Below are 26,566 nucleotides of genomic sequence, written 5' to 3' on the forward strand. Positions count from 1 at the left end.
TGGCACTCTAAATCCACCTCCAGCCCAGTATTACCAGCTAGAACCAGAAAGGGTGAATAACCAACATGTTTACATTATTGTGAAAAAAAAAAAAGAATGAATGTCAGGAAGTGAGAAGTTATAAAGCTGCCATTTGAAATGTTTTCTGTTTGCCAGCAAAGGTACAAACGTTTCCCATGGTATAATTAGTAAACTACAGAAAGCACAGAAATATCACTTGGAATACTATGACATAACGTATACCTCTCAACCTGCAGACTTTGAAAATAGGTGCAAAGGCATTTGAAAGGCAGGTATATCCAGACAAAAAAAAATCTGGACATCTAATTAGCATCAAATTTGAATACCAAATAGCACACAACTCTTCCTGCTTCCAGTAGAAATGTGGGACACTACTCAAAACACTTTTAAAAAATAGTGACAACACTGATGGAGAAACATAAGCACATTATTAAAGAGTGAGAGTAACACCTGTAGAATTTAATAAACTTGCAAAATTTTGCCACAAAATGTAATTTTTGCTTCTGAAGATGGAAAATATAAAACAATGTGTGTAGTCTTGGTGCCACTAGTACGTTTGTGTAGTTGTGTGTGTGCACAATTCAGCTTTGAAAATGGTGTGATAAGGGAGACTTTAGAAAACTGAAAAGAGAAATCAAGCCTAAAAGAAGGAACACTTCTTCAAAAACACGTACATTGTGTGTACAGGCCTGAAAATATGTATATTCTTACAAAATAGGGACATTGAGAGGCCTGGACAGCATGGTCTACTAATACTTATGGTTTCCTCAGTTATCTAAATGGCAAAGTCACTTTATGGTCTTTTTTGCTGGTGGGATATGATCCAGCAGTTAAGCATAATGTCTATACTATCAAAGAGGACACGTATCCTGTATCAACTCATAGCGTTTGGAATATAGTTAGAAATACTGTAGCAGTTGGAAAACAACTTTATAATGATGGACATAAAGTTCAGTAGTTGGAAATGTCTGTGATCTGTGGAGTTTGTACCCTATTAACAGCTCAGGCTGACTGGAAGAAGTGGCTTTGACCTGTGTCACTTGTGGATTGTGGGAGAGGAGAGTCCAGCAGCACTCATGACGCTTCCTTCATTCTAAATTCCCTAAATATGAATTTAGACTGTGTGTGTGGGGAGGCACATCGTTTCGGGGTGTGCACATATTTCTCGCATATGTAGCCATTGCTGTAAATGGGGGTCTACCCAGTTGGACCCCCCTGTCAACAAAACTAACATAAAGAAGTAAACAGACATACTTTGTCATCAGTGTGGTTAATGAGTTTACACATGTTTTTAACGCACTGCTACTTTTCTTGTTGATTGAAGCTGCTGAAAAGTAAGACCGTTACTGTGTCATGCATATACCAGATCATCTGACCATGTGCCAGCACCCAGAGCTGTCCACAGTCTGTATAAAATGTAAGTTAAGTTGAAGTGTGGTCTTAATCAGTTTTCCGCTAAGTAATCATTCTGTTTTAAAGCCATTACCTACCGGTACTGGGGAAAAGTATTGTCTGTTTGTTGTAAGGAGAAAGCTATCTATGAAGCATTTGTTTAGCAAAAGCAGGCCAGACTGCCTGGCTTGACTCTATCCAAAAGGGATTGGTACTGTCAGGAAGGAGGTATGATGCCAGCACGTCTCAGAGTAGTTGTGTAACCTTGATCCTTATTGGTTAATTCAGATCGGGAGCAGAAGTTGCCTCTTTCATCTTCCTTGACAATATTTTGGCAGCAACGTGCTTCCTAGAGAGTGCATTTCGGTCTGTTTCCTCAGTTATAAATCTTTTGACAGCTGAGTTTTCTTTTTCACTGTAAGGAAATTGAAAACACATTTTCAAGCAGTATTACAGCAGTTAAAGTATTCAGTTCTATAGTAGGAGCAACTGTACATTTTCTAACAGAGATGGTTCTGATCAAACTTACACAAATGTTATTTTACACCGCACTAGTCAGACACAGAAACAAATTGTCCTTTAGAAAAAAAATGCCAACCTGTTTCTCCAAAATAACAAAACTACCTTCTAATTTTTGATTATGTTGTCTTGTTGGTATCTTTCAGAACTGTTTCAGCACTGGAGTACAATTTCTGTATACTGCATGTACAGGTAACAACTAAAGCCTGGTGTGCTAAATCAATTTGATTCTCCTGTCCTAGGTTAATTAATGCCTTTAAAAGACAAGACTGATCATCGTACGCCATTAATGCACAGGCTAGGTCCATGGCACTTTGATGGTGATGTAGTTTTTTATTTTATTTATGAATTTGTTAATTAGGCTAAACAAGTCCGGGTGAACCATTTTCACCAGAACTACAAAGGTGTGTGTGTGTGTGTGTGTGTGTGTGTGTGTGTGTGTGTGTGGGTATTTTTAGAAAAATGCGAAAAGCAGAGTTATGTCATATTGTTAAGGACTGTAGATTAATTGATTTGGTGAAATGTAATTATAGAAGTAAAATGAAATGGATATATTAGTACATGACTTTTTGACCTTGTGCATGTTTGAAGCAGTATCCATAGCTTAGACAGGTGTAATACATCATATTCTACTTCCTCTTATTGGTGTGACTGAAGTTTTGGGGTTAGGCAGCATTGCCAGTTTTGAAACTCATTTTGCTTTGTTGAAGAGGAGGCTTTAGATCTTTCCTGAAAGTGGGAAGAGAGAAATCTTCTCTTATGGGTATGGAATCCCAAACTTTAGGGCTCAAAATGGAGAAAGCATATTCTATATATTTTAGTCTAGTGTAAGGGGTTTGCAAGTTGTGTGTGGAGGAAAAAAAATGATCTGAAGGCATAAGGCACCTGGTTTTGTACGAGTCGTCTGGGAAAGAAGATGAAAGATTCTGTGTTTGAAATCATTGTGCCCCATAGTTTGTGGAAAGGCTAACCGTTTCACTTTGACAGGAGTATTGTAGTAATGCTTGTTCCTGGGAAGAGTAATAAATCTGCAAATCTTAACAGTGATTTGGGGTGGATTTCACTTTTTCTTTTTTTGAGGCAGAAGTTGCCAGGGGAGAGCATAACTGAGTTGTGGGAGCTGCTTTTTTGCTAATGGTGGTTCTGTCTTGGACAGACAAGAAATGTGAGCTTTTTCTTGGAGAGAAAAGTTTGTTTACTCTGTTATTTTGATTAGATGTTGGAAGTCAAGAGAGAGGTCTAGCCAGACCACAAGGCATGCATAGACTTTTATTGTTTATGGTCAGGTTTGAGGTCACCTTTTTTGAGTTTTTGGAGGGTTCTAAATAGCGCAGAACTCTCTTCAGTAAAGAGGGCCCAGATCTATGTCATTTGCATATAGTAGAATGCAAAGGCTGGGAAGGTCTGAAAGTTTAATGTAAAGCGAGAAGGGGGAATGGTGATAGGATGGAGACGTGTGGTAACCTTTTAAGGGGGATAGAGGTAGAGTTAGTTTAGTAATTTGCATGTAGACTACTTTTTCTACTAACTTGTCCTGTGTTGGAACATGCCTGTCAACTATCTAGACTTTCAGAGAATGTCCAGATTTTTGCCTTATATTTTTGGTCTGTTCCTCATAAAATTTGCAGTTTTCTTACAAATTAATTACTGAAGTCATTAAATAATGACTTAGATTTGAGTTTCAGACTTTATATCAGAGTTTCAGACTTTATAGCCTTAAGTGTGTGCTAATAAAATACCTGTATTCCTCGCATTTTCTAAGTTTATAAGAGCAATGTTTAAAATATGTCCTTGCTTTTGGGCCTTTGTCTCCCTATTATCTTTTTGGGATAGGTGTTTACTTGGTTTTGTTCCATTGCAGGGACATTATTCCTTCAACATGCCACTGCCCTAAACATCTTAACATTAATGTTGTCATCCCCTTTGGAAAAAACTTTGTTCCATATATTACCACATCGATGGTGGTCCACTGAAGACATAAGTGATCTGGGAACACAGGTTGATAGCAACCTGTCCTTTGATTACCACATAGGACTTTCTGAGGACAATGGCTATGTGGCATATCTCATTACTAAGAGTTTTGCATCCAGGAAGGAGGTCATAGTCTCTACTCCTCCCTCATAAGACCAATCATGGAGTACAATGCCCATCTGGCATATACCTCACCAGACACCTGCAACAACTGGAGAGACCACAAAGGTACCTCACAAAGAGGATACTGGGCCTTAAACACATGTCCTATATGGACAGACTCAAAAGCGATCTCTGCTTGACTTACAAAGCCATGTCTGACCCAACCCTATTGGATATGCTACAATTAAAAAAACATAGGGTTCAAAAAACATACAGGCCAGCAAAAGTTCAATCCCTCCAAACCACACACTCCAGAGACCTCAACCTCCATTACCTCAATCAACAGAACATGCTGGAGGGACAGGTTCTTAACACAGAGACTGCCTATGCTCTGGAATAGACTTCCAATACACGTTAATCACAGCACCTCACTGGGCCCTCTTCAAGAGAAATCTTGAGTGGATGGTAAAAAAAAATTCACCCCGGGAATCACTTCAGTGGCTCTGCTAGATAGAGGCACTGGAAACTAATGTCAGGTGGCACGATGCCAGGGCAATCCTATGGGCTAGGCTTGTAAAGGCTCTAGGGCCATTAGCCTAGTACACACCTATGAATATGGCAGGTATTAAAAAATGTTTTGAGTGGAGTGATAATGTTATTTTTACAGACAGAGATAAACCAGGGGAGGAGGCAATCAGTCCTATAAAGTCAAGTTAGAGCGTATTTACAAGTATAATGAAAAACTGTAGCTTGGAGCAGAAATGTTCATAGGTAGGTACTATGCTTTCGACCCTAGGGCCTATACAAGCCTAGCCAAAAAGGTACCCTGGCTTTTGCCACCCAAGAAAATTATTTTCCTCTGCCCCTGTCGAGTATTGCCACAGAGGTGATCCCCGGGGTGAATTTCCCATTTCCCATCCAATCATCAAGATTTTTTTTTTTTTTTTTAAGAGTGCTAATGCGGAGCTTTGTTTGATATAGATAGGTAGTTTGTTCCAGAGTATGGGAAGTCTCTTTGACAGGAATCTGTCTCCAGCATGTTTTGTTTATTGTGGTGACCAGGTTTAGGTCCCTAAAGCGTGTAGCTTGGAGGGATTGGGATTTCTTTAAGTGGAGCATGCTCAACCGCTCTGGGCTTGACATAGCTTTGTATGTTAGGCAGAGATTGCCTCTGAGTAGGCAATATGTGACTGAGTAAAGCTGGAGTTTTTTGAGACCGTCTGCATAGGGCATCTGTTTGAGGCCAGTAATCCTCTTTTGTGAGGTATTTCTGCAGCCTTTCCAGTTGTAGATGGCTTGTGAGGTACATACCAAAAGGTGCGTTCTACACTCTCTAATGGGTCTAATGAGTGAACAAGGGTTTGGTGTTTTTTTTTTTCCTGGATGAGAAACCTTTTGTGATGAGGTGCCACATAGAAAGATTTCCTGTCTACTGTGGTAATGGGATTATCAAAGGAAAGACTACTGTCCTAGGTTCATAGGTTGGTACTAGGCTATCAGCCCTAGGGCCTATACAAGCCTAGCCATAACAATTCCCTGGCTATTTCTTCCCACATTATTTACTTTCCTGGACCCCTGTCTAGCAGGGCGACTGACGTGATCCCTGGGGTGAATTTCCTTTCTCCCATCCAATCGTCAAGGTTCCTCTTGAAGAGGTCCAAACAGGCACTCTGCTTGACATGTATGGGCAATCTATTCCAGAGTCTGGGGAGTCTCTGGGTCAGGAACCTATCCCTCCAGCATGTTTTGTTTATTGTGATGACAAGGTTTAGATCCCTGGAGCGTGTAGCTCTGAGGGATTGGGATTTCTTTAAGTGTAGCATGTCCAACAGCTCTGGGTTTGACATGGCCTTGTATGTTAAGCAGAGATCGCCTCTGAGTAGACGATATGTGACAGAGTATAGCTGGAGTTTTTTAAGATGGTCAGCGAGGGCATCTGCTTTAGGCCTGTGATTCTTTTAGTGAGGTATTTCTGAGGCCTTTCCAGTTGTTGCAGATGTCTTGAGAGATACATACCAAATGGGGCGTTGTATTCTATAATGGGTCTAATGAGGGATGAGTACAGTGGGACAATGACCTCCTTTTTTCTGGATGAAAAGCGCTTCATGATGAGGTGTGCCACATAGAAGGATTTCCTGACTGTTGTGGCGATGTGGCTATCGAAGGTGAGACCACTGTCCACCTGTGTCCCTAAGTCTCTTATCACACTTTCTGTGTTTGGTGTACTGCCACCTATATGGTAATTCATGGATACATGTTTTTTCCCAAAGGGGGTAATACATTTCTTGGCATTGAGCTTGAGCCCATGGCTCTGGCACCAAGCATCTGTTTCTGTAAGGCCCTTTTGTAGAGTATCCACATCATCTGGGGATTCAATAATGGCTCCCAGTTTGCAGTCATCTGCAAACTTTGTTAGCCAGAGTCCCTTAGTGTTGACCTGTACTTCAGAGAAGTAAATGCCAAACGAGCGGCCTCAGGACTGAACCCTGAGATACTCCACTTGTCACTTGTCTGGAGCTGGATTTGGAGTCTGAGTCGGCCACTTTTACAGTGTGGGTTCTATCAGTAAGCCATTTAGCAACCCATTGGGTGACATAGGGATTAATGCCCAACTTTGTAAGTTTATCTATGATTCCAGAGTGGGGGATGGTGTCAAAGGCCTTGGCAAGGTCTAGATAGGCTGTGTGGACCACCTTACCCTTGTCCATGGCTCTGGAGACTGATTCAAAGAAGTCAGTCAGGTTCAGGAGACAAGATCGGCCCTTCACAAACCCAAACTGGGTGGGGTCCAGTGTTTGAAGGTTGCCAATGTCTTTGTTTATAAGTTCCATGATAATACGCTCCATGGCCTTGCAGATAATGCTTGTCAGACTGGGACGGTAGTTTCCGGGATCAAAGGTGGATCCCCCCCTTGTGGATTGGGATAACTAGCTCTGCGCCACTCAGTGGGCACGAAACCTGAGGTGAGGCTATGATTAAACATGACACTTAGGTGAGGTGCCAGTTCATATTGTAGTTCATGTAGTACACAGCCTGGGATGTCACCTGGTCCCATGGATGCTGTATTCTTGGCTTTAGAGAGTGCGTTTTGTACCTGTGTGGCCGTTATTACTGGAATTTGGAAATCTTCCGGTATTGAGATGGGCCATTTAGGGGGTGAGAGGGGGGTGAAGTTGGCACTGAATCGATCTGCCAGGATATTGGCAATATCCTTCGAATCAGTATATTTAATGCCATTCTGTTTTAGCTCGGAGCAGATCTGAGCATTGCCATTTAGATTCTTGACATAGTTATAGAATGCTTTGTCCACCTGTGTCCCAAGGTCTCTTATCGCACTTTCGGTGTTAAGTAGACTACCACCTATGTGGTTGCTCTTGGTTACAGAGTTTTTACCAAAGGGGATAAGTGCACTTTTTGGCATGGAGCTTGAGGCCATGGCTTTGACAACAGGCATCCATCTCAGTGAGGCCCTTTTGTAGGATGTCCACATCATTAGGAGTTTCAATTATGGCTTCTAGTTTGCAGTCCTCTGTTAGCCAAAGACCTTCTGTGTTAGCCTGTACTTCAGAAAAGTAGATACCAAACAGGAGAGGACCCAGGACTGAACCCTGTGGTACTCTACTTGTCACTGGTTTGAAGTCTGATTTTGGAGTCTGATACTTTCACAGTGTGGGTTCTGTCAGTGAGCCAGTTGACAACTCCTCTTGTGACATAGGGATTTATACCTAGTTTAGTGAGTTTATCTATAATTCCAGAGCGGGGGATGGTGTCAAAAGCCTTGGCGAGATCTAGATAGGCTGTGTGAACCACCTTACCTTCATCTACGTCTTTGCTTCAGAAGCAGTCACCAATCAGACATGATCTGCCTTTTACACCAAACTGGGTGGGGTCCAGAGTTTGGAGATTACCAATGTCTTTGTTTATAAGTTCCATGGCCTTGCAGACCAGGCTCGTTAGGCTAATGGGGTGGTAGTTTTACGTGGTGGCTCCCCCTTTGTGGAGTGGATAACCGCTGTGCGCCATTCAGTGGGCACAAAGCCTGAGGTGAGGCTATGATTGAATATGGTGCTTAGGTGAGGTGCCACTTCATTCTGTAGTTCATGTAGAACGCAGCCTGGGATGTCCGGTCCCATGGATGCTGTGTTCTTGGCTTTGGAGAGTGTGGTTTTTACCTGTGCAGCAGTGATTACACTGAACCTATCTGCCAGGATGTTGGCAGTATCAGTTGATTTCTGTATATTTAGTGCCATTGTGCTGTAACTCGGAGCAGATCTGAGTGTTGCCATTGAGATTCTTGACATGGCTATAGAATGCTTTGTGGTTGTCTTTAGAATCGGTGGTGATTTTTGTTTTCATAACTAGCTTTGGAGGATTTTATGAGGGATCTTGGCTTCTTACTGATGCTAACCAGGGAGTTCTTCCAGTCATGGGATTTTTTTTTTTTTTTTTTTTTTTTTGTGCAACAGTTTCTTTGTTTATGGCAGGAGACCACCAAGAGTGTCTTCCTTTTTTTTTTTTTTTGGAGGATAGCATCGTGGTTCTGTTAGGGATAGCACGATCTATGCACTCATGTAAGTGCTTATAAAGTGCATTTGTGTAGGATTCAGCAGTCGTACCTCCTATTGTCTGTCTGCATGGGTGTTGTGAAGTTTGCCACTGCTGTCTTAAGGAGAGTGAAGTTGGCTTTGGAGAAAATTTTTACGCTGGTTTCCCTAATGGGGGGGTGGGATGTGGATGTCTAGGCTGATTTAGCTTGTGGTCAGATCTGACCAACTAGGAATTGACCTCTGGTGTGGAACACCGGTCACCCATGTTGGTAATGACCAGGTCTAGGATATTGCTGCCCCCTGGTGGAGGTGTGGTAAGTTGATCCAAGACGTTGGAATTTATGAATTCCAGAAAACGTTGATCAAAAGAGTTGGTACATGAGTATTTTTCCCAGTTAATGATGGGATAGTTGAAATCGCCCATTATTAGGGTGTTGGGTTGTACCTTAATATTTTTCAGTGCATCAAGAAAGGAGGAGTGGGAATCCTGGGGCATTGTGGGGGATCTGTAGCAAGATTGTGGTCTTGCCCAGAGTTAGTTGCACTTGGATAATCTATTATGCTGAGCAACTAGCCTGGAGGAGTCAGTATCCTTAATGAATATGGACATGCCTCCACCTTTAGTGTTTCGATCCAGGTTGGGTGTCCGAAAGGTGTGGTATGAATTATAGCCTGGCAATGCAGGGGTACTCGCTGGAGCCTTGAACCAGGTCTCTGTCACTGCACAGATGTCGATGTTCTCCATTTTAAGGAGTGCCTCGAGTGTACAATATATGTTTGCAACATGTAAATGTACATGTATGTGTAAAGTTAGATTGCTGTCATTGAACTAAGTGCTATAATTGCAGCTGAGAAGTATGCAAACCTTTATCAAAGCATTTGCATTTAGATGATGAAAGAGATTGGGCAAGAGGTGAGATAAGATGTTTAGGGGACTGGCACGTTAATGTTAAGATGTTTGAGTCTCTTTCTGCAGCAAGTAAAGGATTAATATTTGGATTAGTTTAGAATGGTCTCCACCGTTTGCTGAAGCTGAGAAATGGGTCTCATTTTATTTATTGTGATTTGTAAATGCTGGTTATTAAGGTTGGTGCTAGAACAGCAAGAGTGTATTTCAGAATAATTTTTACAGTGGATGTTTCGGATTCTTCTACAAGATGAGTAACCCTGTGCATAGGTTCTTTTACATCTTTGTCTCATCCAGACTCTCAACACAAAACTATTTGGCAAATAAGTCACATTACATGAACTATACAACTCGGAACATATCTATTTGAGCTTGTGGCAATAGAACCAAAGATGGCATAAAACAAGTATTTTTTGCTGGGTGGACAAGTACTTCAGCAGCTTCTGGTGCCTATGGGTGTTTGTAGAAGTCTGGGGTGGGTGGAGGGTGAGAGGGGCACTTGGCGATCTAAAGAGGGCAGACAACATAGGTTCACTTGGAGGACATTTTAAGCTTGGCCAATTTCCCTTCTGGTGCTTGAATTAACATTTCCTGATTTGGTCTTGCCTATTCCTATGGCTGATGATTGTAATTAGCCCTAGTGAGAATAACTGGGATCATACCAGAGATAATTTGAGGAGACTCATGTAAGGGACTTGGCATTTATGAACTGCCTCTATCCATTAGTGGCATAAGGGGCAAACCTGGAGTACATTTTCTGTTACCCTTCCTTAGGTCCAAGTTGGATTTGTATATGGACAGGGATGAGCTCTGTTTTACTTGAATGGATAGTCTGTAACCCCCTGCTGCTCCAGTAGCAGCCCTTTCCCCAGCCACTACAGTGTTCCATTACTTGGCTATTTCTCCTCAGTTAACATAAACACCATTCAAACCTGTCAGCGTACATACTGTTTTCTCATTTACTTCTACAATGATTACAGAAATTGAAATAAAGTAGCACAAACACAGCCATCTGCTAAACAAATATAGTCTTGCAATGAAAACAGACTTAGCATGAGCAGTAAACTTCTCTGCCCTTGAAACTCACATTCATTGAAATGCCATGAAAACCCACATTCATTTTGCATCTGGCCAGTGGAGGACTAAGCCTACATCTGGGCTGTTTTCAAACCATAGGCTCCTTACACATTTTAGGGCCATGCCTACATATATGCATTCTTTGATTCACCTTCCTGATTGTATTCCATTGTATAATACAGCACCACTTGTTAGAATGTGTTTAAATTTGGAAATTTGGTTTTGTTTGAACGGTCTTCTAGTAAGCAATGAAACAAAATGTATGAACCAATGATGACAAAACTACCTATTTCAGAAAATTTCAGCCATAAAAGACCACTCAAACATTTGTCATTACAATCTACCAAAAATCAGTAAATATACAAAATCTCTGCAGAAGTCATCTAAATAATTCCACATTGGGTATCTAACTAATGAAGAGGTTGCTGCTAGCAAACAGCTTTATATTTCATTGCTTCATCAACAAATAAAGGGCCTGTTGCCCTTGAAGAATAAATTGCCTATGCTGCATTAAAAAAAGATGAGCTAGAAATATTGCAATAGGAAATGGATGGCTAACAAACAAGTTCATAGTTACTAGGCAACTCCTCCAGAGGTGGACATTAACAGGACTGCAGCATCTACTCCCTTACAACACAGTACAGTATCAGCAATCCATCTGCATACTGTGGGAGTAGAACACACAGCCTTCTGCATCAAAAGCAAGTGTACCACCCGCTGTGCTACTAACAATGCAAGTGGACTTGGCATAAGCAGCACTAAACTTCTGAAGCTCTCAGTTCCTTCTAAAGTCATCACTCATCTCCTTGAATCACAAGTGGTGGTATGGGTAGAGAATTCAGGCTCTTGTTTCTTGTACCTAAGGTACAGGGTTTGAACACACACACCCAGCAGCATATATCCAAAAGATTAGACAAGATGGTCTTGTAAAAGTGTGGGGGTGCTGCCCCCCCCCCCTCGCTCAATGGTTCTGGCACCCTTACCCACACCCACATACTTGTATTATTCTCACTTCAAGGGTTTACTGTGGCAATGCTCTTAGAGATCTAGTAATAGTGATGGTAACCATTTGAAATGTCGGGCCCCACCACAGTGAGTCCCAAAATGTGGAAACTAAATGGCAAAAAGAACGGGCTTATTTGTACAAAGTTTGAGATACCACTTCATGCAATATTCCCTTTTCTGCAAGGTATGGTGATCTTGGACATAAAGTTTGGGGGAGGTGCATGGCAGGACTTTCCCCCTCCTGCAAACAGAACTTTAAAGCAGTACAACGATTTTTCGAGAGACACTTTTCCATTCCCTCCCCAGCTTTTTGGCATTTTGAGTGCCAACATTTCAATGGGGAGCTGATGATGATGCATTTATCTGTACTTTATGTATGTGATGCAAGTACTGATGTTTCAGAAGGTAATGTGTTCTAGTACTAAAGGCAAGATAAGAGATTAAACAAAAAAAGATTCAAACAGAAGTAGAACATGCAACAGCAGTACTGTAGTAAGAAAGCATGGATGAAATATAAATCTACTGGAATTAGTAATTGTAATGGGGCAAGGAAGGAAAAGAGAAAATGTAATATTGGTAGCATGAGGACAGAGCAAGGGCATATAAAGAAATGGACCTAGGAGGTGAGCTTAGTCAAGTTGCAATATATGAATTTATGAAAGAAATCAGATGTGTTTTTAGAAGCAGTGACGTGAGCGTCTGCTAGTCTCCTCTTATGATGACCTGTATTTATATTTATTAATTTGTCTTTTGTTAACCAGGTTAGTCCATCTAGGCTTGTGGCCCATTTTCAATGGAGACCTGAGGAAAAAACCTCCACACAGGAAAAAAAAAGCATAACCGAGTTTACCTAAGCAGCAATGTAAATTTGGATACATAACTACATAGTTCACACCATATATGTATAGGAGTACAAAGCAGCAAATATTCATGCGATAATGGAAATTAACAAAGCATAAAATAAAGCAAAAACAATAGCTAAAACTTTAAGACGTAGAAACCAGTACTAAAAAAATGCAGATTTACAATGGGTCACAAAGACCCTAAAACATCTTTAAGCCAAGTTGGTAGAGGGGAAAAAGTATTTAAATAGAGGGGTAGAAGTAGAGGGGTGGGGAGTAAAGTTTAGGAGAGTCAAGAGTAAAAGAATGCAGATATAAGAAGGGGGGGTATTGTAGCAAAGGAAAAGATGAGATATAGGTATAGTATTGCTCAGTGGCACAGCTATGGTACCACAGTACTGGTGTTTGTAAACGTTATTGGAGTCAGAAAAGTCAGTATTAGCAAGAAACTTCGATCCCTCAAAATCATCAAAGGCCAGTTTCGAAAGGAAAAATTGCCCTAGACACTAAAGATAATCACAAGGCCTTCTTTAGTTATGTTAGGAACATGGGCAGAAACTCCCAGATATGCTCTGTTGCAAAATGGTACAAAATATACCGAACTTACAGACATAGCAAACATCCTGGCAGACAGATTCAGCACAAACTTCTCTCCCCTTTCACCCCCAAAGGAGCAAATGCCTATCCCAACTGAATGTAACCTCCCTGACATCACAGATGTACAGGTGAAAGCTGCCCTCTCCAAAGCAAAAAACACAGCATCTATGGGACCGGATGGTGTCCCAGGCTGTGTCTTACACGAGCTCCAAGAAGAACTGAGCCCTCACATTGTCACTGTTCAAACTTAGCCTTACTACAGGATATGTACCCAAAGAATGGCATACAGCTACAGTGGTCCCACTCCACAAAGGTGGTGCCACAGCAGACCCCGGAAACCATCGCCCCCATAAGCCTGACTAGTCTGGTCTGTAAAGCTATGGAGCGTATTATCATGGAACTCCTAAACAAAGACATTGGGAGCCTCCAGACACTGGACCCTACCCAATTCAGCTTTAAGGGCAGATCTTGCCTCTTAAACCTAGTTGATTTCTTTGAAATGGTTACCAAAGCCATAGATGAGGGCAAGGTAGTCCACACAGCCTACCTGGACCTCGCAAAAGCCTTCGACACAATACCCCACTCGGGCATCATAAATAAGCTTACCAGCTTAAATATCAACCCCTATATCACAAGATGGGTTGCAAACTGGCTCAGAGATAGAACCCACATGGTCAGAATCACAGGTGCCATGTCAGAATCCAAACCAGTTACAAGTGGCGTCCCACAGGGCTCAGTTCTGGGACCTCTCTTGTTCAGTATGTACTTCTCTGAGGTTCAGGCTAAAAGGGGGGGGGGGATTATGGCTGACAAAGTTCGCAGATGACTGCAAACTAGGGGCCATAATTGAATCTCCAGCTGACACAAGCATCCTCCAAAAAGGGTCTCGCAGAGACTGATGCTTGGTGCCAGAGCCACGGCCTCAAGCTAAATGCTAAAAAGTTTATAGTCATCCCCTTTGGGAAAAACAAGGTGCCCACAAATTACCACATAGGTGGTAATCCATTAAGTACAGAAGAAGTACTTAGAGATTTGGGGACCAACGTAGATAGTAATCTCTCCTTTGATCACGTTGCCAAAGTGGTTAGAAAGACCTTCTATATAGCCCACCTTATCACGAAAGGGTTCGCATCTAGATCAAGAGAGGTCATTGTGCCCCTCTACTAGTCACTCATCAGGCCCATAATTGAATACAATGCCCCTTTTGGGATGTACCTTACCCGACACCTGCAGCAACTGGAGAGACCCCCAAAAGTACCTCACCAAGAGGATCATGGGCTACAAACAGATGTCCTATGCAGCTTGACTAAAACTCCAGCTCTACTCAGTTGCTTACCGCCTACTCAGAGGCGATCTATGCCTGACGTACAAAGCCATGTCAAACCCAGAATTAATGGACATGCTCCACCTCAAAAAATCCAAGTCCCTTAGAGCTACACGCTCCAGGGACCTAAACCTCAGCACAAAGATAAATAGGACATGCTGGAAGGACAGATTCATTTCCCAGAGGCTCCCCTCACTCTGGAATAGAATCCCAATTCATGTTAGACATAGCCCCTCGCTGACCCTCTTCAAGTGAAATCTGGACGCGTGAATGGGAAATCGCAAATTCACCCCTGGGATCCCTTCTGTGTCCCTGCTAGACAGAGGCACAGTAAACTAATCTTAAAAGGGTACCTTCTGTGACCTACTTTAGAGGCACAGTAGGCTAATCTAATAGGGAGGCGGAAGCCAAATACACTCTGGCTAGGCTTATAAATGCCCTAGGGCAGATAGTCTAGTATCCACCTATGAACCTAAAAGGAGAATTGTTATAGTCTAACAACTGGGCGAGTGCAAGTTAGTAGGGTGGTGACAGGTGCCGCAGGGAGAGTTAGCAAGTTAACTCTTCAATCCTCATTTTGAAATGAAGATTGGCTGGAAGATATATTGGTAGGGAGTTTGTTCCAAGTTTGAAATTTATAAAATCTGCTTATTAGGCCTATAGGTGTCAAGTAATTGGTCAGCGCTACAGAGAGATCGTGAAGGTTTTGTATAGGGATAGGGTAGACTGGGAGGGACAGTCTACAAGTTTGTAAAGTAGACAATGTATCTGTAGCTGAAAAAGTAGTAGTAGTTGAGGAAATTCAAGCCCCTGTAGTTTTAAGGACAAGGCAGTGATGTGATTTGTAAAGGAAGTTGCAGGAAAATCTGGCTGTCTGGTTGTAAGTTTGTTCAACTTTGGTTAAAAGATTTGCTTGGAGGTGGGTAAATATAGGGGAAGCATAGAGTAGGTAGGGGTAGGGGAGGAGGTAGGCTTGAGCAAGTGAAGTCCTAGAGGTGATGGATAAAAATTTTATTTATTTTTTTTTATATATACAAAAGACCAAGTTTTTGATTGGTCTTTTGATGGATTTCAGGACCAAGCAATGGGCTTCTGATCAAGTCCCTTTTAAATAGCTAAAAGGGTTGAAAGTGTTTAACATTTGTTGTTTTAAAGATTCTTTTTATTTTCTGCCTCTGGAGCTTATTATAGACCCAGGGTATCATTATTTTGAAGTCTTTTTGATGGATTGTTGGATATGATGGTCAAATTTCAGTTGATCGTCGCTTGTGATTCCTAGAAGTTTAGTAAAGGAGTCTGTACAAATGATGGTGTTGTCAAGGGAAGACTGAAGTTTTTTTTAAGGCTGGGTATAGATTTTTGGAAGGAAAAGAAGCTTGGTTTTCTTTGGGTCAAGGATGAGCTGGTTATTGATTAACCAGTGTTCAATTGTGTTAAAGGAAGTCTGTGTGAAGGACTGAAGGTCCGTAAGGTTGTCTGAGAGGGTAATAAGATTAGAATCCTCAGCATACTGGCTCAGGGAAGGTGCAGCAGAAGGAGCGTACATTGCCAATAAACATATTAAAGAGAAGGGGGCCTAGAATGGATCCTTGGGGTACACCAATTTGGACAGGCAAGAAAGCTGAGCAGGAGGTCTGCCATCTAATAGATTGCAGTCTGTTGTTGAGATAACTAGAGATCCAGGGAGTAGTGGATGCAGAGAGGCTGAGTTCAGTTAGTTTACTAAGAAGCTTAGGGTGGGAGACTGTGTTGAATGCCTTGGAGAGGTCAAGGAATAGCTATGACACCAGTTATTGTTATCTCTTGCCTCTCCTGTAGTCTGGGTGAATGATGGGACTGTGTATGTGCTGTGGTGGGTCCTAAAACCATGTTGAGAGGGGCGAGGAGATTTTCTTGGAGTAGATATTTAAGTAGTCTGTGAGTGCATTTCTCTAGAACTTTTGAGAGAGGGAAGAGGATAGCTATAGGTTGGAAATTGGAAGGGTCAGTGGAGTTGCCTCCTTTATGAAGTAGAATTGTATAAAAGGATTTCCAAACTTCTGGGACTGAGGATTCTTTGATAGAACAGTTGATAAGGATTGAAACTGGATATGCTATAGTACTGGCTGCAAGAAATTGGGGTGGGGGGTAGGTTGTCAAAGAAAGGAGAACAAGGTTTGTATTTGCAAATGGAATTTAAGCTGTGGAAACAGGTTTTGGGGAGAAGGCTGAGTGGAGGCAGGTGGTGGAGGGGTTGTGATTGGTTAGTGTTGGGAGGGGTTTGCTTGTGACTAGAGTCTGAAGTAATTGTTCAAAAGGGTGGCCTTTATTGGGGAAGGGGTTGGGGGTAGAAGGTTTCCCCGGATGGAGAATATTTTGTGTTGTACCACCATTTTCTGGGGTTTGACGTGTGGGTAGCTTGAGCTTCTTGATATTTTCTTGTCTAGGATGATGGGTGTTTTGGACAGGTTTCTTAGTTCTTCGAATTTGAGGAGAGCGGTTCCTTCGTTTCTTGAATTTTAAGGAGAAGAAAGATGTTGACTTTGTTCATTGTTTCCAGGTAGGTTTCATGGTGGTAAGGGTATCTTTGGAGAGCCAGGATGTGGGATTAGATTTGATCCTAATTTTCCTGATGAGTGCACCAGTTCTCGAATGTTATTTTTTTTTGTGCAATAGCTTGCACAATCACCCACCAAATTAGAAAATTTGGATGAATCCGTTATGGTGGAAGCTCTGTTTAGGGTAGGTTGAATATTGATAGCGAACTCGCCACTAGTTTCTTTGTACTGATTTAAGTTGCACTTTTAAGAAATACTGTATGGCTTGGCTTAAGACTGGTGGGGTTTGGGTGTGTGTGGGAGTTGGAGAGAGCATGCTAAGGACAGAGACTTGGAGGGGGTGTACTAGATGGATGCTATCCTGATAGAGCTTGGGGCTAATTAAAAAATATATATATTGACACGTCTGTCAGCAAGTCCAATAACAGAGGGTTTAACGAGCACAAAGAGAAAAGCAACAAAAAAAGGAAATGCTAGTGGTCGAGTCCAAGAAGGAATGTGTGTACTGACAAGATCAATAACGGGATGGATCAATAAAAGTTTGTTTCGCAGCTTCATGGTCCAGAATTTAGTCTTTGCATGTGAAGTTTGAATGCTTTCCCCATGTATTCAGTGATTTCTTTTCCATGTGTTTTGCATCTGGGTTTTCTCTAGGTATCCCCATTTTTTTTTTTTCCTACCTCACAAAACATGCTGTAACCCTGTCCATGTATATTATATCTGCCTTGTCCTTTTGGTTTAGGCATGACTGAAAAGGGACAATTTGTAAGTGGTGTTAGTGCCCTGTCCAGAGTGGTCTGAAAGTTATGAAGCTGTGATAGCTGTACCCAGAAGATTTCTTTTTAGCCTGATCTCTAAAAAGACCAAAGTGGGTCACAGCTACAGTCCAATACCAAGACACTTCATCAGGAGAATATTACATCAATGCTGATGTAACAAGTCTTCGGGTTACCATCAAGCATTATGTTTTAACACATGTAAACTACCTTGGTCACTGGAAAACCTGTATCCTCAGTCACAGATCTCTTTCCTCAATGCCTGTATGTTGTCCCTTATCCGGTAGGCAGGCATAGATACTAATTACAGTTGTCCAGTCCTTTGGACACCATACATAACCTGTGCATCCTAGCAGAGACTTGGGGCTTTGGACACCATACATAACTTGTATATCCTAGTAGAGACGTGCTATGAGTATTTCAGTCCTGGACAATGTCCTAGCCTGCCAACATACTATAACAGTTGCAGTGTCCAGGATTTTCTTAAGTATCTAAACTAGTGCCTGCTTTAATGCAATTGGTAGTCTCTCCCATACATCAGCTGCTGTCTGAGAACCAATTAGTACACTTATCATTCCTATAGAATCTTCTACATAGGTTGTCTGATTCCCTGCTACTTTTTGATAACTCCAAACATTCCCAGAGGTAGTGGTCTCTAAATGCCCTATGTACCTAAATAAGGTCTCCTCTTCACTATCCATATGAGACGCCATAAAAGTTCAGACATTTTACTCCTTCATAACAAGGGTGTAACCAGGCATACTCTTTGTATGCTACAGACTACATTTTTTGAACATCACTTAGAAAATTGTAGATTTTTCATGAAATGATTGTGTGACTGTCTAGATTAAGGTCTCCAACAGCAAGTACATAGCTCGCTTACAAGACAAGATTGCTAAGCCAAAAAACAATAGATTTTGTAGGTATAGTGGGAACAGATGAAAGTGATGCATGCATTTATTAAATGTTTGGGGGCCAGGTGGGTTGGGGCCAGCAACAAGAGAGTGTGAGTACAAAATGAAACTCACTGGCTACATTCCTGTTTCATAATAAAAGTACAGTTGTGTAAAATCTTACCATAATGTTAGATGACCTTGCCTTCAGTATTCATCACTTATGGGATTCCCTGCCATAGAAGCCCAATGTCCATCCAGTCTACCAAAGCCTACAGTTGTTTAATATACACTGTATGTCACCTAATTGCTCCTCACATAGCGTAGGGCAATAAAGGTGACGTTCAGGCATAATATCCTCAGAACGTATTGCCCCAGTAGGAACACCAATCCAAGGAAACCAAAGAGAACCTGCACATCCAGGAAGGAAAAAGACTAGGGGGTTGGAAGGAGGGAGTGAATACTGTAGCGTTTGCATTTAAGGCAAGGACTATGTCCTTGCATTCACTGCTGCAGTATTCATCACTTATGGGAAGGTGCTAAAACTCCAGAAGAAACTTGGGAGGAGGAAGCAGCAGTAGAGCCCTCTAAGAAGCCATGAAGAATGACCTTAGGAAAACCAGGCTCTAGCTTTGGAGATACCATCCACCTTGTAGTGTTTGGTAAAGTATGCACAGATGTCCAGCTAGCTGCTTTAAGAATAGAATGTGTCTTAAGCCCTTGGGGGGGGGGGGGCACCAGAAGAAGCCACAGCTCTAGTGAGCCTTTTCTGAAGAAGGAAGGCTGTCACCATGAAAAGTGTAACAAAAAGATGTAGCCTTCAAAATCTAAGTAGAAATAGTTTGCTTGGAAACGGTCCTAAAGACCTAGGATGAAAGGAAACAAACAACTGATAAGCTATCAGAAAGTCATATCAAAATAAAATCTAAGCTGTCTATGCATGTCTCACTGTCAGATTGTGGACAGGGGAAAAAAGTAGGCAAACTAATAGTGACAACTCTATATTAACCACCTTAGGCGTAAAAGGATTAGTACGCAAGGGCACACTGTCCTCATGTAATATCAAAAAAGGTGGACAAGCCATAAGGGCTTTCAACTCTGACACCCATATGGCAGAAGTAAGAGCTAACAAAAGAACTGTCTTCCAAGAACAATGTTGCAAGGAAACAAACGGCAGGCTCAAAAGGAGCCTGAGTCAATTTCTCTAGAACAAAATTAAGATCCTAGGGAGGAGGAACAGGTTTCCTGGGAGGTCCAATATTAAGGACGCCTTTAAGAAATTGCTTGGCCTCAAATCTAGACGTTAAAGGAGGAGTTAAAGGCAGACGAGCAGAAAGAGCGGAAAAGTGGGCCTCAATAGAATAGGCCAAACCAGCATTGAGCAACTCACACAAATGAGAGAATGAAAGGAACATCCACAGTAAGTGGGTCCAGGTTACAAGAATGACACCAATTTGAAAACCTCTTTCATTTTTAGATAAGTAGGATTTCCTAGTAGTAGGTTTCCTGACCTTCTGCAGGACCTGCAGCATGTCCTCAGAAAAAAGTGTCTGACTAATCAACCCCATCACCCATAGTGTCAGCTGAAGCATGGACAGGTGGGAGTGGATGGGAGATCCCTTGTCTTGTGTGAGTAGATCCACCCTGTGAGGTAACTTGTGATTGCCCTTTGCTAGATGCAGAAGTAGAGAACTAGTGCTGTTGTGACCAAAAGGGAGTCGCCAACAAGATTCTTGGAGTATCTTGCTGAATCTTGAACAGGACTTTCAGAATGAGGGGAAGGGGAGAGAATGCATAAAGAAACATTTACTTACTAGAAAATGATAGGGTGTCCACCTTCTACACCAGAGGACCTGGGACTCTGGCACAAAACAGAGGAATTTGATTGTTCACCAGTGGGGTACTCCTCATGCCTCCCCTCTGATGTCCAGAGTGAAGCATCCATTCGTAGGACTGAGTGAAAGACCTGCTCAGATTGTCTGCCTCAGTGTTCTGATCTGAAGGAGTATAAACTGCCTGAAGAGTCGCTTGATACTTGACAGCCAGATCCCATATCAGAAGTGCCAATTGGCAAATAAGGTAAAATCATGTTCCCCCTGTTTGTTGATATACCACAAAACTGTGGTATTGTCTGTAAATACCTTGAGAGGCCCCAGAGAGAAGAGGATGAAAGACCTAAAGAGCCAGCATAAGAGCTCTCATCTCTTCATCATTGATGTGTTCCTTCTGCTGATGAGCCGACCACACTCCCTGTACCTACAGGAAGCCAGAAGTTGCTCCCCATTCCACATTTGAAGCATCTTGTGAACAGATCCTGAGAGGGAATAGGGGGATGAAAAGGGAGCCCTGGATTCAAAGACAACTGCTGAATCCACCAGACAAAAAGTCTAGAGGATACACATGATGAAACTACTGGAACTTCTTATGTGGAGTTTGGCCAGAAGAAGCATCAGAATAAAGGAAGCCATGAAACTCGGAGCACTCAAACTGCCTGGTTGCAATGGAGGCCAGGAGAAGAGTTTTTAAAATAAAAGGAGGAGGCAGGGATGCCAGCATTGGTACCATCTGAATCCTGCAACCCATAGACATGTTCCTGAGAAGGAATCTGAGAAGAATGGAAGTTTATCGTGAACTCCAGGCTTTGAAGAAGAGAAATGGCAAAATGACTACTTTGCAAAAAGATCTCCAGAGAGGATGCCTGAATCAGCAGGTCATTCAAGTAAGGATATATTTGGATCCTTTGAAGCTTGCTTTAGTAAGGATATATTTGGATCATTTGAAGCTTGCTTTAGTAAGGATATATTTGGATCCTTTGAAGCTTGCAAAAAGCAATCACAGGAGCGAGGCATTTGGTGAACACCCTTGGGGCAATAGAAAGGGCAAAGCACATAACTGAAAATGCCAGGAAGCAACAGAGAAATGCAAAAGGCTGAGGAATGCCCATAAAAGAAGGATGGGATATCCACACCATGAAGTACCCTTGACAAATGATTGACAGAACCCCAGGAATCCTGGGTGATTTGAAGCCAATTAGGAATAGAAAGAGAAAGGTAGAGAGAGAGGAATGTGGCTGGGAACAGGTGGAGACAGCACCTGGTTTGTCAGGAAAGGAAGGCTTTTGAATCCCTGCAGTCTGAGTGGCCTTAGCAGAAATGGCCCATTTACCACCCTTTTTACCGTTGGCAGGTGGGCGAGATTGCCTATGAACAAAGGATGGCTTAGAAGGGTAGTTTCTCTCTGAAGTTTAGGCACAGGAGAAACTAACACTTGTTTAAGCTCCTGTAAGACCTTTCCCCTTGTCATGAAGAGACTTAAATACCAGCAGCTGCTTCCCCAAACAAAAGATTATTATCCAGCAGAGCATCCATCAACTTGGCCTTAATGTCATCGAGTAAAGATTGAAGCCTAAGCCAAGAATATCTCCTCATTACCAAACCAAAAGCGGGTCTATATTAGAAGCACGAAAATGCTTCTGAGCGAATACGGAAACAGCGACATGTTCATCGAATCGCATTTAAGCGATTCGATGAGTATGTCATAGAGCAAGGAGATAGGTGGCCAACTTCACGGAGTTGCCCTTTCCTTCTCTATAGTGCGATCTCTGAGTTGGTATATTCTAGTTGGGGGGATGTGGGGGGCAGAGTTTATGGTGTTAAAAATTTTTTTTTTTTTTTTAGCAAACTGCAGAGTACGTTTTTCCCTAGGGAAAAATTCGATTACATGGCTGTTCGCTATTTTCAGTTTTCATGCATTATGTGTCGACTTTTATGCAGTCGCATATATGCAGTTTCGGTCTTATAATATAATATAGACCCCCCAAAAGCAGCAGCCCTAGAGTCCTCTGCTGCATCATATCTACATTTGATATAATGATGAACTACTTGAGAGGAAGTCCCTAGGAAGGAAAGAGCAGAGTATTTACTGAGTCTGGAAGATCAGGAAAAAGAAAGCTGACAAGCCTGAAAAAGAAGAGCCAACACATACCTAGATACATGGGTCTGATAGTTTAAAAGGCCAGGCCAGGGTAGCCAAAGTATAAACCTTCTTGCCCTTCATGCCCAGTCTATCCATGGTTCTGCTGTCCTTGTCAGAAAGCAGTAACTTGGTCAAAGGAAGCACTTGAGCTGGCTTATCAGAGACTACAGACACCACACAGGGGTCAGCAGCAGGACGTTTGAACAAAAAGGAACAATCCCTATCGGGCGTCTTGTGAGCAGGGGGCAGAAAACCGGGCACTTTAGAGGCATTGGGGGAAAAGATCCAGTAAAGCAGCCAAAACAGGAGGAATAGACACGGATGTAGGAGATTCCATCTGCAGTAACTCCTAGTACCTCTTATGGATATCAGAAACCTGAGCACAATCCCACTTAAAAAAAAAAAAAATTCCGTTATCCTAGAGATTGTGTCCCCAAAGGAAATTTCCACAGGAGGAGTATCTGGACTGTTGGATACCTCCTCCTCTGACCAATAGTTCCAAAGGAGAAGGAAAATGATTAGAAACAAGTAAGGGATTCTTCATCAGAATCCAACTCCTCCTCAGAAGAATTTAGTTCCCTGGGCCTTTTAAGTGGAGAAGAGGACCAAGGAGGAGCAGGAACCGAAACCCCTTGAGGAGGCATGACAGTAAAGCATTAAATAACCTCTGAGTAAGGGCCTGACAATCACTTTGTGGATCCCTAGGAGCAGGAGAAACCTGTTTAGTTTTCTGTTCCTTTTTTAAGGGAATGTCCACCCTAGAAAACCTGAGAAGGCTTTGATCGGGATGGCATCTCGGAAACAATCCCCCCTGAACATCTGAAATGCATGGCTGCAAAGCCTCATTGGATGTGCTGCCTGCCAGATCCTCACTGGCCTCCAACCCTGATACAGCAAAGAAATCCAGCAACACAACCTGGCAAGCCTCCAGGTTTGTAACAACCTTGGGCGAAACACCCGGCAGAGGCTGGACAGAGGAAGATTCCAGTCTTGTCTTTTTCACCTTCATGCCCCGAGGGTCAGCCGTCAGGGAATAAGAAGTTCCTTCCATTGTATCTTTAGCACGAAGCTTAAGATGCTTGTTCGCAAGATGCAATGAAAGGGAAGAAAGCCGACTAAGAAGGGTTTTTGGGATGAATGCCTGACAAATCACACAAGTATGGTCGCGAGAAGCTTCTAGGCAAAAAAAAAAAAAACACTTATGGCGGTCTTTATTGGGAGTCTGTCTCCCACATTGGCATTTACCCTTTCTGGATGATAACCCCTAACGGCACAAAAACATTCAAGAAAAAGAACAAAACCCATCTGGGTACTTATCTGCAATGGTGAGGACTTCAGCAAATGGGAGTAATAATCAGAATACAAAAATTCAGTAAAAATAGCAGAAAACTGACCTAGGCAAACAGGCCGACAGAAACCTATTTAGACTGGCAGCAAAGAAGTTCTGAGGATGGTAAGCCTGAACATCACCTTTATGCTCTATGCTGTGCAAGGAGCGTTTAGGTTATATGTGTACCTTTAAAGCCGCAGTAAGCTTTGTTAGACTGGCTGGACGTTGAGCTTCCATGGCAGGCAGTCCCATAAGTGATGAATACTGCAGCAGTGAATGTAAGGACTTCTCCAATTCCTACATCCATGGATGGACTTGGTGTATTTCCACTATATTCTTTCCAGTGTTCTCATGCTTGTTTTCTTATAAGATTTCCATATTGTTTTTCCATACTCAAGTGTGGGTCTAATGCACTGCTACAGTCATTCCTCTCCACAAGGGAGGATTGACTTCTCGCCCCATTAGCCTGAGGAGTCTGATATGCAAAACTATGGAACGCATCATCATGGACCTAATAAACAAGGATATAGGGAATCTCCAAACTCCTCCTTCACCTCCACCTTCCTTTTCCCGGTTAGGGGTCGCCACAGTGGATCATCTGTCCACTCATGCTTGGCAGTGGAGTTCTATGGTAGTTGCCAGCCCGGTGCCCAACCTTCCACAGAAGGCATGCACACTCATACCTAGGGCCAATTTATAGTGTTCAATCCACCTACTGCATGTCTTTGGGATGTGCGAGGAAACCGGCGCACCTGGAGGAAACCCACGCAACCACAGGGAGGACATGCAGACTCTGCACAGAAGGCACCCCAGCTGAGAATCGAACCGGAGAACCTCTTGCTGTGAGGCAAAACTCTGGATCCTACATGGTTTGGTTTTGTGAAGGTTAGATCATGCCTGCTCAACTTGGTCAACTTCTTTGAGCCAGTCACCACCAGAGATGTGGATGAAGGCAAGGTGGTTCATACAGCCTACCTTGATCTGGCCAAGGCCTTTGATAACATTCCCCACTGAGGAATCCTAGAAAAACTCTGTAAGCTAGGTATCGACTCCTATAACACTAGGTGGGTTGCAAACTGGCTCACAGAACCCACAGTGTGACTAGCTGACTCAAGTCAGACTGTCAACCTGTCATGAGTGGAGTCCCACAGGGTTCAGTCCTGGGTACTTTCTTGTTTGGTATCTACTTCTCTGAAGGCCAGACCAACACGAAGGGACTCTGGCTGACAAAGTTAGCAGATGATTGTAAGTTGGGAGCTATTAACTCCCCAAGTGATGACATCTACAGAAAGGCCTCAATGAGACCAACGATTGGTGCCAGAACCATGGCCTTAAGCTCAATGCCAAAAAATGTCATCATCCCCCTTGGGAAAAACCCATTCCCAGTTCAGTTGAATTATCCCATCAAAGGTAGTCCACTGAACACAGAAGGCATTGCAAGGGATCTAGGAACACAGGTTGACAGCAACCTCTTGACCACCACATTGCCACTGTGGTCAAAGTCCTTCTATGTGGTACATCTCATTACCAAGGGTTTTGCATCCAGGAAGAAAAAGGTCATTGTCTCCCTCTACTCTTTCCTCATTAGGCCAGTCTGAGTACAATGCCTCATTTGGCATGTACCTCGCTAGACATCTGCAACAACTGGAGAGGCCACAAAAGTACCTCACAAAGAGGATCCTAGGCCTTAAAACATTTGTCCTATATGGACAGACTCCAAAAACACCCAACTATTCTCTGTCTCATATTGCCTACTTAGAGGTGATCCCTGCTTGACTTACAAAGCCATGTCTGACCCAGTTCTGTTAGAAATGCTAATCTAAAGAAATCCCAATCCCTCTGCATCACACACTCCACAGTCCTCGAACCTCATTACCACAATCAACAGAACATGCTGGTGGGATAAGTTCATAACCCAGAGACTGCCCATGGTATGGAATAGATTTCCCACACATGTCAAGCAGAGCACCTCACTGGCCGTCTTCAAGAGGAATCTTGAGTGGATGGAAAATAGAAAATTCACCCCGGGGATCACCCCAGTCGCTCTACTTAACAGAGGCTTTAGGAACTAGGGTCAGGTGGCACAATGCCAAGGTAATCCTATGGGCTAGGCTTGTAAAGGTTCCAGGTTCATTAGCCTAGTACACACCTAAGAAACTATGAAAAAGTTAGATCTGAAAGATCCCATCTAAACAAATATGGGCCTAGGATAGAGCCCTATGGGAGACCCTGACTGCAAACTTGAATTTCACCTGTTTAATTGCTATGTGATGCACACCATGTCCTATGCACACCATGTCCTACATGCAACTTTCCTTATCAATAGTACATCGACACCCTGTTCTAATTTTATTGATTTAGTGTTTTGTGCATGACCCTATCAGATGCTGAAGTTAAATTAATATAAATCACAGCACCGCACACTTGTATTCATAGCTGTTATAGAACATCCTGTTACAGCTGCTTAATAGATCTATTTTCAATACATGCATGGTGATTTATATAGTTTAAGTCCCAACCTTTACACTTCGGACAATAATTTATCCAGTATTTCTCCATTTATTTTTCCACAATACGAAAGTAAACGTATGAGTCTGTATGGCTCTGGGTTTGACTTAACTGGCCTTTAAGGGAAAGGAGAATAACAAAAGCATGCCTCCAACCTTGAGAAATTTCTCCATATTTATACAACCTAGTAAATAACTGATATAATGGTACTGTAATGTTCTCGGGTCATTATTACTAATTCTG

The 26,566-nt window shown here is 42.5% G+C and overlaps 1 protein-coding gene across 1 annotated transcript in view; it reads left to right on the forward strand.

The window, feature by feature from the left end:
* Window positions 1–26,566, forward strand: part of LOC122789437 (carbonyl reductase [NADPH] 1-like) — a 90,805-nt gene that overhangs the window by 20,223 nt on the left and 44,016 nt on the right. The gene's annotated exons all lie outside the window — the stretch shown is intronic.

The sequence above is a fragment of the Protopterus annectens genome, chromosome 1.part0 (genome assembly GCF_019279795.1).
Source record: "Protopterus annectens isolate FY-2018-M chromosome 1.part0, PAN1.0, whole genome shotgun sequence".
NCBI classification, from domain to species: domain Eukaryota; kingdom Metazoa; phylum Chordata; order Ceratodontiformes; family Protopteridae; genus Protopterus; species Protopterus annectens.